The sequence below is a fragment of the Parus major genome, chromosome 1A, assembly GCF_001522545.3.
Source record: "Parus major isolate Abel chromosome 1A, Parus_major1.1, whole genome shotgun sequence".
Classification (NCBI taxonomy): domain Eukaryota; kingdom Metazoa; phylum Chordata; class Aves; order Passeriformes; family Paridae; genus Parus; species Parus major.
Genome location: NC_031773.1, coordinates 65,347,508 through 65,358,346, shown reverse-complemented (window position 1 = coordinate 65,358,346; position 10,839 = coordinate 65,347,508).

Sequence of the window (10,839 nt, the reverse complement as noted above, 5' to 3'; positions counted from 1 at the left end):
TGTTCCCTGCCCTCTTTTATGTGCCTTCATCATTTCTGTAATTCCTTGTTGCAGCAATGTCCTGGGAAAGTTTTTATCTGACGTGGGTAGGTGATAACACAGTGGTCACACAAATGTGAAAAATGTTCATGTACCATCAGGAGGATTTGAAAGTTGTTGTCTTCCCTCCACACAGGGTTTGTGCTCTCTACCAAGAACCTTCACACTGAGAGATATTCTTTAACTATTCCACACCAGGCCTTTAACAGAAAGAATTTATGACAGTTATCCAGGCAATTTGCCTATGTCTCAATATATTTATAGTGCAGTTTTTGTGGGTTTTTTTGTGGATTTTTTTGTTAAGCTTCTCTCATTTCTCAGTCCACAAATTATCACTTTCTTGAGTTTCCCATTGTTTGGTTCTCAGGACCAAAAAATTTAAGATAGAATCTTAGTAAAGTAAATTTCTGGTGGGAAATGTAAAATTGTAGAAATTCCCCAAGTGACAAAAAGTCTACATATGCTCACATTTCATTGTAATTTGTTTTTTCAATATTGCATTGTATGTAATATAATATTATTTTAAAAAGTGGTGGCATAAAAGGGATCAAAACTGCAAAGTTCAAACAATGTGTTTTTTTTGGGAAGGCCAAATACCAAGCCATAAAAAACTGTTTCATTTCAAAGTTTTGTTCTGTTTAAATTTTATTAGAATTGGCATGTTAATTTTAGTAATTTATCCCAGGGAAACAGATAATTTTTAAATTATCATGATTGAATGATCATTATCAACATTTACAGAGTTTTTTGCATTATTTTTCTGTATTCTGATAGGTGAGCAAGATAATTTTGGAAAAATTGTCTGTATTTACAAGGAATTTCATCCTGACTCTGTAGCCTGTCCTTTCCCTCTTCTCTCAGCTTTTAAAAAAATATTCTGTGTGTGTTACCAGAGGTCTTTTTTTCTGGAACACTCTGCTGGGAAGAGCTGACAATCTAAACAAAAGAGAGAAAGGGTAGAAATGTCAATGTCACCACGTTGCTGATGGAGTTATGATAAACACACTGAAATCACCGATTAACCCTGGGCCAGAACCAGAAATTGAACTCTGTGACCCAGTCCCTGGGTGTAGCACAATAATCTCTTTTACTAAGGAGCTTTGCCATAGGTGGCAGCAAGTGAGAGGCAGTAAAAACTGAACAATTGGCTGTTTATTTCCTTATGATGGTTTACATCTCTCACCTGTAGCACCAGCACTGAAAAATGCTTATAATCACCACACTGAATAAAACCATTGTCTCAGACACAATCTTTTTACCTTTTAGGAACATTTAGTTTCATTATTAAGACATTTACATGACATGACACCCTTTTCTTAAACCCCATAAATATTCCTGGTTCTGGTCTGAGAAAAATAGTTAATGAAATGCTGGTTCCTACTCTAAATTGTAAATAGATTTATTTTTCTACTACAGAAAGATGCCATTGTAGTGAACAAAGGAACTTCCCTCTATTATTTGTAAACTGCAGGAGGCTAAACAATCTATTGCATTATATACTGTACTCTCACACACAGATATTCACATACACTGCAAAAGAATTCATGCTTTGTCTGGAGGAAAATGAAGTCCCAAAGGTAATTTCTGGACTGTGGGAAATAATGCCTCCTGCAGAAAATTTATAGCTATGATTGTTTAATTGAAATGAGAAATAAAGTGTTAAATGTTTTTAACAAATACATTCAATTGTTTCATGTTCTTCAGTTGACTCCTACCCCTGCCAATTTATAGAAATTATAAATCCTGGTCAGAGTTTCAGGTCACTTCACAGGAACTAGTTTGGCTAAATTCAATATATTGTTTTGATCACATCATAAAATTATTCATTGATTATGCATTTAGTTTGAACTCATTGATGGTCTATGAAAGGAATAGATTTTATACCAAAGTTCATAAAACATCATTTGGGAATAGCATTGGTAAGCACAAGAAATGTTTATTTCAGTGTGTGACATACATTAAGGGCTGTCTGAGCAGATTACTTGTCTTGAGAAGGGTCTTTTTCACCTGTGTTTAGAGGAAGGTGAATGTGACAGGTGTGACAACCAAAGAGGCAAAATCCTGTTCTGCAGATCCCAAGGCATCCACTCAGTTCCTGTCCTGGCTGATACTGGCAGCCTCCTCTCATGACCCTGCTGCTCCTGGGTGGAGGCTTCAAATTGATCAAACATGATGTTATGAGGCCCTTGCACACTGTTCCCTACAGGAACTGCACTTGGCATACTCAGCCTGATGAATTTTCTCATCTGTTAGGATGAATTTACAGTACAGATAAGCGTTCTGCTCATCTGCATGGCAACAAAATTCAACTCTACAAATTCTCTTGAATCGGAGCTGAGCATGACTTGTTTCCTGAAAAGAAAGTGTGATTTCCCAACATGACTGCAAAAAAAAAAAACAACCAACCAAACCAAACCAAAACAAAACAAAAAAACCCCCAACTTTCTGATATCTTTTTGTCTGCATATCTCAGAGTCCTTCACATGCTTTCAGGGAGGTGTATTAAACCCCACGGTCTTACCTTTACTGTCCTTCCCTTTTCCAGCTGTTCTTGCCTTCTGAGGTCTATGATATTTCTTTGGAGTTTGGGGGGATTATCAGCAGGTGCACAATTTCCTTTTTGCTTTAGCTTCTATGTCAGTAAGAGGAGCAGTAAGTGCAGCCTGCCTGTTCCACAGCAGCTGTGAGCTAAAGCTCATGCTTATAAAGCATTCTGAGCTGGGTACATGCTAATGGCAGATAAGGGTAGATTAGTGATTGTTATTTCTTTGGCTTAATTGATAATAGGAATAATTGAAAGTGAAGATAAAATTTAACCCTTTGGACTTTTGTAGATTTGAGAGGCTGTATTGTTTTCACCTACTGACTCTTTCTGATGAGGCGAGTTTTATGTCTCAGGAGAAAAAAATTGATCCTAGCAGTAACACTGAAGAAAACTCCTGTGATGTGCAGAGGAAAAAAGAGCCTTGTATGCCCTTCAGATCATCTGTCCCTTTATGCTCAAGTATGAATCCACTTTTCCTATGCATAAGACTGCCATTAAACAATGAAAAGCTCAAGGCAGTTGTGGTCTTGCAGTCACCATTTAAGGGATGTTGGGAGTCAGAGAGAAGCACTAAATTGCTTGTTTAGTGATAAGCCAAAGCTATCATTCACTGCATGGATTTTGGACCAGACAAGAGGCTTATATTAACTCTGTACTTGCAGAGATTCCTCATAGCATGGCATTTAAATGCATTTAAATCCCTTACTGTAAACCAGTGATTCCCAGAGCAGCTTTTATTGTTGGGCTTTGAGGAGAGCTGAGAACTGTAGATGAATGATGCAGATACAACCAGGTATTTCCCTGCAAAATATCTATCCATCTATAGCTATTCAACTTCTCCTGTTTAGTTAAACTAATAATTTAAAGATAACCATCAGGCATTTTTCAGCAAACCCCTCACTGAAACAATTGCATGTTTCATAGTTTCCAAAAGCTTCCACAAAAGTCAGCAGATTTATGATTTAAAGAAAAACACCCTATCACGTTCAACAGCTTGTGAAAACAAACTTCCTCCCCAGTTAGACATTCCCTGATCACGGTGTAATTTTTTTTTTTAAAGAGCAATTGCTGGATAGGAACTTTGTAAATGTTTAGCTCAAGGTTTCTTGTCTCAGTGAAGTGTTCTCACTGAGTGTGTACTTCTGTTTGCTCTTGTGGTGCACTTGAGCTGCACTTGCAGTGTTAAATGCAGCTCAGTGCAAACAGGTTGTGAAAAAAGCTGACCTTCAGCAAAGAGGAAATAATCCCCAGCCCCCCAAAAACATAGGAACTTCTATGGAAATTCATCATCCCTTCTCTAGTAACTCACCAGGCCTTTTGGGGCTGGATAATGCTTTTGAGAACTGGACCTCAGCTCATGGGGTCACAGTTTCTGCCACATGTCACTCCTGGGAAAGAAGCTGATCAGAGCAGATCTGGAAAAGGGGCAGGTTTTTCTCCCCACGTAGTAAATCCAGTCTTTCAGGTAGGACTATTGCCATGATACTTGGTTTTTCACTTGGAGACTGAAAGTGATGTGAGGAAAATACAGCACTAGAGCCAACCCAATGTCTGGTTAAAGTTGGGGTATAAACTTAATAGGGTCTTCATCATCTTGCTCTTCCTTATTAAAAAAAAAGAAAAAAAATGTAATCTTTACTTACACAGCCAGTCTCCACTTTCCTAATGCATGTATTTCTCAGTTATGGTCCCCATGTTTCCCTGCCCCTAGGGAACTGAGTCTACTTCAGTCAAAATAGGGCAGCAATGTTGAACTTGCTCATATGGATTGACTCAAACTAACAGTGACATCAAAAATGCTTTCAGTTGCTCAGCAAACCATAGCCCATATAGTGCTGCATACTACTTAGGAATATAACCACAGAAAAATCAGGAAGTTGGGAGATTTCTCAGAAAACATAACTGGACTCTATTTAACTTATTCTCTGAGGTACCTTTAAAAATTCAGTTATGTAATAAATGTGGTCAGGAATTATTTGTTGAAATTGTTTATGTGTGTGTTGGAAAGTGGCACTTCATCAGAACCACAGCTTCTTTTTTATTTTTCTGAAATATTATTCCAGTTTCAATAAAGCTTTCAACAAGACATATATTTTAAATCCAAAGCAGAATTTGGTGGGGCTGGTAGATGGGGATGTCCATCCAGGAAAAGTTGGTTAGTCCAGAAAATGTGATAACAGAAATAAATTAATGCACATGGCTCGTAATTAGAATTTAACTGGACACTAAAAGACAATGGGAAGATAAATGTAATGGAATAGATTTCCAGTTGAAATAGTAAAAATACTTGTCTGATAAAGCACAGATTCTTATTAATTCTTGGTTAATAAGGGCTTCATAAAGTTCTGTTTGTGAAAGATCTCAGGTGTGTGTTTGCCTCTAATGGCAGAAGGGAAAAGGAGACACTGTCAGGCCCCTTCCATTCTTGTATTTTGAAAAAGTCTTCTAAATTCTTCTCTTCATCTTGCTGCCATATGGTATCAGGCTTTGAGCTTAAGCTGAGATGGAACAATAAAACCATTCCCTTCACAAATTTATTTGTAAACTCAAACTTTATACAAGCAATGATTTAGTTATCTAAATGGAAGCTAAGTTGTGCCATCTAAATTTTGTGCATTTTCATGCAGTTCCATTCATAGTTACCATGACATTTCTCAATTTAACAAAGCCCAGGAAGAGGGAACAGGGAAAACATGACAGAGCTAGCATGAAAGACAGAAATTATCAACATAAGAATCCTATAATTCCTAGAATGATATTCACCAGTAAAAGATGCTTTAGTTTCTCTTTTCTGTCTGTTTATTTCTGATCTGAAATATCTGCAAAATTTTAAAAAGTAATGCATCGTATTTTCACTAGGGGAATCTGTGAAAACCTTGAAAAGCACAATTAAAAGTGCAGTGAGGCACTTTCTGTTCCTTTCAAGTAATAGACAAAATTAGGAACATGTTATTTATCTCACAGTGCTAGAACTTAATAAAAACAACTTGGTGTTCTTAGAAAAAAGAAAAATGATATTTGGAAAAGTTATTTTATGGTGGATCACAGCAAACATAATTGTCATCACTAAATCAAAGATGACTCTAAAATTAAATTTCAGGTCCATCAATTTTAGGCTTCTAAGAGAACATCTAATCATTTAAATTTTAAGAGAGTAATAGAAAGTGGCAGATTGTTTGTTCTATATTCTCAAAAAACAGTGACTTCCCGAGAAGTGAGGGACTTGACAATTAGATAGCTTATTCTGATAGTGATGTATTGAATGGAGTACTTATTTTCAAACTGATGCCAGAAAACCTGAAGATTTACAATTAATTATTCTAGAATGGTTACAGGTGCATCCTATCTGCAAAATGGTTTGTCACATCTTATATAACACAACACAGTTTTAGCACCTAAGCTGTTAACAGATTGTGGTACCTGAGAAAGTGTGCCAATAATCATCTATAGAAATGGGTATTGGATAAGGAGAACTGGCATCTTTAACATAATTAAGCAGCCAGAAATGAACTCTCATTTTTCCTGTCACCTTTGAAGACATGGCGATTCTGACAGGATACGAAGGAGCCTGTTCCTTCTGACATGATTTCTGGGAGGTCAGCTCCAGTGGGATGTCCTAGCTATAGCAGATTTAGCTGACAGGAGGAAAGAATAAGAAGGAAAAATAAGATTTTAACAAGTCTTAATTTAACTTAGCTATGTCCATAAGATACCCAATGCCATGGCCATGTTATTAACTCCTCCTGCCTACACCACGCTCTCAAACAGCCCAAATCTGGCATTAAAGTCCTGACACAATTCCTGCTAAGCCTTGAAAGTTGGAATTGATGGCAGTTTCCCTAAACTTTTCACCTTTTCTCTTTATGTTCCAAAAATACCAAGGCTTTGAACTGGCTTTACTGTTCCTAACTTTGGCCATCTGAAAGTTAGGCCTCAGTCTAAATTGGGTGTCTGTCCATGCTTTCAGCTTTGTCAAAAGACCAGAGAGAAGGAAAAAAAAAATCCCTAAAACCTATTAGAGAGAAATTTGCACATGTTATTGTGGAGATGGATTTTAGGGTTAATTCTTCCATCTCCCACTATAACCTGTCACACAAGTGGCCTAGATTAATTGTAGGGCTTCACTTGGACAAATGTGCCCCTCTCAAGGATATTCTGCTTGAAAACCCAGAAAGAATTCCCTGTAGTGCAGAATGAACACATCAACTGAGATCTGGGTGGGTACCTGAAAAATCCAGCTCTAAAAGCCTGTGGTGAGGTTGAGTTGCTCTGATTATTGCTGTTTTCTATACATCACCATTTTTTTCTGATCACAACCACAACAAGCTATCTTCTTGTGTCTTTTAGGAGAAAAGTAATCAGTGTGTAAGGAATTACAGCTCTGAGAGGTCTGTTTCTGTACTCTTCTGAGGATCAAAATTGATATCTTAATGGAACTGAAATTTTCATTCTTTAATAAAAGCAGAGTCTGACCATCATGGGTGTTGTGTCATGTGTCCTGTTACTTGACAGTGTGAATTCCTTCTGCCTGATTGCTGTCTGTGATGGCCAAGGTTTAAATTGGCAGTTCTGGGAATGCTCAGGACAGGTGAAGGATGGATGATGGATTCATTAATTACCTGGTTTCCTTAGGAATCTTTAACCTTCCTCAGTTACTTTTTAGTTTTAATTGAATTAATGCCTATTTCAATAGCACTTGAAACAGATATTTTGGTTTGGATTATTTGTACTTTTGAAGGAGATGAGAGTAGGGGAAGACAAAAACATTCCTAAAGAGAAAAGGTGATTTACACTGTAATTTAGCAGCCACGTAATTGACAGTGGTAGCACAGAGCACTGAGAAGAAAAGACATTTAACCATGCATTAATATATAGTATTACCAATCCTACTTCAGAACTTGTTGGCACTGCATCTGTTTATTTTTAAATTTGGTTGTTTTTTTGGTTTTAGTATGTTGCAGAACCCTTCCTGTTGACATGAAGAAAAGGATGTGTTTGAGAGAAATTTCCAGCAAGAGAGAATCATCAAGGCACCACATCTGGAGCTCAGAGACCTGTGCTGAGTTTTCACCTCTGACAGCTCTCTCGACTCAGTGTGAGCAATTTGCTTCTCCTTGGATTGCATCTGCAGATAGAAGATGAGGCCTCTCCCAGGGCAGGATGAGCAGAAGTGTTGAAAGACTGCATTAATCTTTGTGGGGTGCTCAGACATGGCACACCAAGTACCTGGATAGAGAGCTGACAGACAGGACTAGGAAAATTACTAATTGCTTTCCTTCAGCTCAGGCTTTTTTGGATTGCTTTGTGACCTGTTATGTGGGAAAACACCAAGATGCATGTGTTAACTATTAAGTATGTGACTGTAAAATATAGATTTGTCTGTGACAGAACCATGCTAGAATGATAAAGAGAAGCTTCATTTTTCTGCTCTATTGCTTTTCTTCACACAGCAGGGTAAAGAGTGATTACATGAAGATTTGAAAAATTTTGTGCAGAGGCACATGAGAAGAAATTTCTGAATTCTGTCAATAATACCTTTCCAGGATGTGAACTCCCCCAGATAAAATTCATAGTGGGCTAGAATAAAACATGGGTTTCCTCATAAAATGCCTGATTCGGCCTTTAACTGCCAGCTGACAAAGATTTGATTTGACCTAGGACTGATCCTAGTATCACTTTCCTTTCAAGGAAATCTACTGTGCACCTATTCTTGACTAAGTAGCCACAGTGTTTCTGTGGTTTTGCCATATGATAGAATAAGGATTGTTTAATTAAGGACTTTGTAGGTGTTCCTGTTCTCCAGAATTAAAAAGTTCCTGGACTCAGGGCAATTCATAATCAGGCTTCTGAAAAGTAGGGTTTTTTTTAAAAGGTAAATGGTAACAAAACAAAAGAACCCAAAAATGCCTGGACTACCATTTCTGGAAGTGAATTCTCACAGAGAACCCTTGCTACAACACAGGAAAAGTGAAATACCATTTCTGTGCTAAATATTAACAGCAGTAACACAGTTACTGCTACTCTGAGATGGTGACAATGTGAATCCAGAGGTAAGTGATATACGTGTTCCAGCCGTTTGGGCTTTTGACCTTTTCAATATTTGTTTGCCATTTCATTCTCTCACCTATGACCCAGAGATTTATGGCAGAGCAAACTTATTAATCCCTAACAACCATATTTTCATTTGGAAGCTGGACAGACTGTCAATAAACATCAAAAGAACCCCTTGGCTTTCAGGGAACACCTGTGAAAAGAGAAGGCTCATGCGTCACAGGGCATTTCTGGAGTGAAACACGTTTATTGTGCTGCAGTTATCACTGGGAAACCTGGCAGGGCTCCTCACACTCTGGGCAGATGAAGACAAACCTTTTCAAGGGTTTGTTTTGTTTTGTGTGTGTGTGTTCTTGGCTTTTCAGTAAGGTCTTCATCTTTTTTATTAATCAAGAGCAAGTTTTAGAGCTGAGTCTACAGCTTCTCCAAAGACAAAGAGTCTTTACAAAGTTGACTGGAGCTAATTTTGGTGAATAAGCTCCACACTATGGAACCAGGCCAAAGCCCATTAAAGTCAGCTGTGGTCTTTCCACTGGCTTCTGTGTGTTTTGCCTCACATCCTTGGGGCAAAATGCTGCCACTGTGAGTCACATGAATATGTTTTGCCCCACAATTAATTAAAATCAATTGGATTCATGAAACTACTCATGAGATCAAAATGGTAATCAATATGAGAGTGGAGGATTAGCAGTGAATGTTGTCATCGACACTACATAGTCCATGTTTTCCATTTATTCCTTGACTTTTGTGTTATTTATGTTCAAGAAGAAACAGTTTTATTTTGTGATTATCCTGCTAGATTGCATTTGCATTTTTATAATGTTGATGTACCAATTGCTAGCTAAAAGCTATGTATTTTTAAATTTTCAGCAGTTTTAGTGAAGAGGGAAATTGGATGATAATGCAAAAAAGTATAAAATTTAAGGCACTAGAATTACAAACATAGTATTGAAATAAGTGGCCTGAGCTTCAAAAACAGCGGATAGTAATATAATTTTTTGTATCTGAATGCATTAAAAAATGGTATTTTTTCCTTTTTTTCATGAAGATTAGGTATCTTGCCAAAGACCTTCAGATTTGACAAGCCATGCTCCATGTGTGTGTAGGATTTCTAGGTGCCACTCTGTTGTGGTTTTAAACATCACTCACTCTTCCAGGAATGAAAGTTGATTCTCTCTGGTGCTAACAATACTCATCCACCTCTAAAATTATTCCAATTTTTATTTTCTTTCACCCTAATTGTGCTGTTTATAATCAAACAGCTTAATGCAACATCAGCTATGAAGAAGTTCACTGGGGATTGCCACCCACACTCCAAATGTTATCCCAAGTGAAATGTATGTTTTTATGGAGTGCTTCAGCATGGCTTCCTGGACAGGGGGCATTATCCTGCTGTTCCAGTGCTCCAAGTCATCCAGCTGGCTCCCATGGCCCTCCTACCCTTTTCCTTTGAGGTGGAGGTTGTAACTTTTCTCTAAAAAGTCCTTTTCCTGCTTCTCTGTTTCTGCTACTTCTCTTCTGTATTTTTCTTTTTATTCTTCGATTTCTCAGCCTCCTTTGGACTGAATTCTTTTGGGATCCTCCCTCATGGGGAGTCCTGCTTATCTCAGTTCTTCTGATTCAAAGAAAACTCCTGAGCTCGTTAGAATCTTGTTTCTCGTGTTTATTAACAGGTGATCACAAAACTGAACAGGTCTCTCCAGGCTGGCTACACAAGGTTAATCTTTGCAATCTGGTACATTTCTTTCTTCTGATGGTACAAACAAGGCCTTGTGGCATACTTTGTGTCTGATGCACAAAATGGCCCCGAAATACGCAGTTCTTTTATCTTTATACTTATTTTTACCCAATTAACAATAGACACGTATATTATTTTTCTTAATGACTCAATGACTCATCACTTCTGTGATGCACTGCGGCATTCTCTATGTAATCACTTACTATTACCCAAAAACCTCTAGGAGAAGAACATGAAGAAGAAAGAAAAAAGGACAACACCCTAAATCCTCCATCTTGTCTCCTGTTCTCTAAACTAACTTTTTCACCCAGTGATTTAAGAAACTTTCTAATCTACACACTTACACTTTTAGCTTTTTCTATCTAACTTTAGCATTTGTTTTCATGTATCACCATGAAAACATGCTCATGAATTTCATATTATATGAAATTCAGTGTTCTTCTGGATCTCGGAGCTAAGTATCAGA